Here is a 3,057-nt window from a genome sequence, read left to right on the forward strand (position 1 = left end):
TTGGCATAGTCGATAAAGCAGAAATAGATGTTTTTCTGGAACCCTCTTGTTTTTTCGATGATCCAGCAGATGTTGGCAATTTGATCTCTGGTTCCTCTGCCTTTTCTAAAACCAGCTTGAACATCTGGAAGTTCACGGTTCACGTATTGCTGAAGCCTGACTTGGAGAATTTTGAGCATTACTTTACTAGCGTGTGAGATGAGTGCAATTGTGTGGTAGTTTGAGCATTCTTTGGCACTGCCTTTCCTTGAGATTGGAATGAAAACTGACCTTTTCCAGTCCTGTGGCCACTGCTGAGTTTTCCAAATTTGCTGGCATATTGAGTGCAGCACTTGAACAGCATCATCTTTCAGGATTTGAAATAGCTCAACTGGAATTCCATCACCTCCACTAGTTTTGTACGTAGTGATGCTTTCTAAGGCCCACTTGACTTCACATTCCAGGACGTCTGGCTCTAGGTGAGTGATCACACCGTTGTGATTATCTTGGTCGTGAAGATCTTTTATACATACATGTATATCATCTCCCTCTTGAACCTCTCCTCCTGAACTCCAACCCTCTAGATTGTCAGAGAGCTAGGCTGGGCTGTCTGTGCTATATAGCAGCTTCTTGCTAGTTGTCTATTATACACATGAGAAAATATTGAATGCTTCACAAATTTAGATGTCATTCTTGTGCAGGGGCCATGCTATCCTCTCTGTGTTGTTGCAGTTTTAGTATATGTGCTGCTGAAGCAAGGACCGTCACTGTCTCCCTCTTCTGTAAATCTGTTTATTTATTCATGCTCAGCTCCGCTGGGGCTTCGTTGTGGTGCACAGGATCTTTGTAGTGGCAGCATGTGCGGTCTTTTGTTGCAGCACTAAGCCTTCTCTTCAGTTGTGGCACACGAGTTTTAGTTACATTATGGCATGTGGCATCTTAATTTCCCACCCAGAGATCCAGCCAGTGTCCCCTGTATTGGAAGATGGATTCTTCCCCACTGGACCACCAGGGAAGTCTCATCAGGGTTGCTCTTAGTTCTGGGCTTCCTCAGAAATCTTTTAGGGCTTTGCTCTAATAGTTTCCCTTGAACAGGTAGGCCAAAATCATTTTGGTATTTCTCTGATTTATTATTATTCCTTCTGTGCCTCTCCTGAAAGAATGTAGGATGGGCTGTTTCCTCATGGATTGAGTGTGGAAGATGCTCCTGAACCGGGGCCAGTCCTGTGTGTCTGCTCAGAGCTGCCTTTGTGGTGGAGGCAGTGGTGATGTCCTGGTATCTGGGCTTGCCCTTGCCCTGCTGTCATCAGCAGGGCCTCTTCACCTGGCTCTGTTGTGTTGACCATGCTAGTTTCTGTGCCCCGGCTGCCCAGATACAGGGGCCTGTGTGCAGTTTTGCAGGCTTTACAAGTGGGGCATATTTGTTTATCCAAAATAGTGAGTTTGCAGTTACCTCAGTAATCTGGGAATGGACATGATAAATCCATGTGTGTGTTTTCTTTGCTTTCTTTCAGCATGTAAGCTGTGTTTCTGTCAACTCTTTTTGTCTTTTGAGCGCTCCTCAGGATCTTCTGAGTCCTGTAGCCTTCTGGGGTTACCTCCTTGGGGCACATAAAAGAACATTTTCCCATTCCATGTGGACCCCTTCAGAAGCCTATGTTTGAGACCCCAGCTGGGTATCCTGTGTTCTGATTCCATGAGCATGGCCAGCTTAAGGATGATCATAAATGTATTATACCTTTGGACTAGTAGTCACTGTTATACATTATTTTGTAAGAAATTGTGAAGAAACTTCCTGGTTATGATGGTAACACTAAAGCAGTGCATTTATCCATGAGCTCTTCATTGCATTAATGACTTCTGCTATTGCTAGATCTAGGGCCTTTCTTTTGGGGCTTGGCTCCATTCTGTTATTTCTGTCTTGGCACCCAAAGCTTGCTTCCATCTCTCTATGACTTTCTGGCTAGCAGAATCAGGTAGTTTTTCTCTGAAAGCATCTGACTGAACTTGCTCTGGGTCACCTGTGGCGAAATAAGGTTTGCTGAGGGCCAGAACTGAGTTGGGACACAAGGCATGATCACAGTCAGACCCTTTACCAAATAAGATTCACATCCAGTAACTGCTTTTGGCAAAGAGGCACCAAGTACTGAGCTGCAGTGTCAGCTGACTTCCATGGAGCCTCTTCTCACCATGGCTCCTGCTGCCTGGGGGCCACCTCTCTGAAGGTCACCCCACGAGGGGCTCAGGTGGCTGCAGATGTGTCTCAGAGGTTCCTGGGCAGGAAGGTGAACACCACATGGCCCAGGCTGCACATGCTGGCTCTTTGTCTGTGGCAGCAGGACTTCCGTGTGGTGAGACCCTTGCCCATGTATCCCGTGCTTCCTGTCCTTCAGATGACACTGCCTCCAATGCCCTCTGCAGTGCTGTGAGGAGAGGAGCCAGGGCCTGGAATGCTGAGTAACACAGGTGGCTGCTATGGATCCAGCCCAATGCCCTTCCGAGGGTGCCACAGGATCCTCTGAGATGTCCCTGGACTGTGGGGACATTTAGTGACATCATGGTGAGAAGCTGGTCAGGTTCCGTGGAGGAATGTAGCACATGTAGCCCTTTTCTTATGTAAGCTGTTTATAAAATAAAATTTTAATTTGGGATAATTTTTGATTTATTGAAAAGTTACAAATATTTATCAAAACTGAGAAACAATATTAGATGATTACTAAGACACCACCATTATGGCAGAAAGTGAAGAGGAACTAAAAATCCTGTAGATAAAAGTGAAAGAGGAGAGTGAAAAAGTTGGCTTAAAGCTCAACATTCAGAAAACGAAGATCATGGCATCCGGTCCCATCACTTCATGGGAAATAGATGGGGAAACAGTGGAAACAGTGTCAGACTTTATTTTTTTGGGCTCCAAAATCACTGCAGATGGTGACTGCAGCCATGAAATTAAAAGACGCTTACTCCTTGGAAGGAAAGTTATGACCAACCTAGATAGCATATTCAAAAGCCAACAAAGGTCCATATAGTCAAGGCTATGGTTTTTCTAGTGGTCATATATGGATGTGAGAGTTGGACTGT

The 3,057-nt window shown here is 45.4% G+C and overlaps 1 non-coding gene across 1 annotated transcript; it reads right to left on the minus strand.

The window, feature by feature from the left end:
- Positions 1–635: 635 nt before the first annotated feature.
- Positions 636–737, minus strand: LOC128064259 (U6 spliceosomal RNA). Its single transcript, XR_008200975.1, has one exon. It is a non-coding gene; the product is annotated as a U6 spliceosomal RNA (small nuclear RNA).
- Positions 738–3,057: the final 2,320 nt, after the last annotated feature.

Source organism: Budorcas taxicolor, chromosome 18, assembly GCF_023091745.1.
Source record: "Budorcas taxicolor isolate Tak-1 chromosome 18, Takin1.1, whole genome shotgun sequence".
Taxonomy (NCBI): Eukaryota; Metazoa; Chordata; class Mammalia; order Artiodactyla; family Bovidae; genus Budorcas; species Budorcas taxicolor.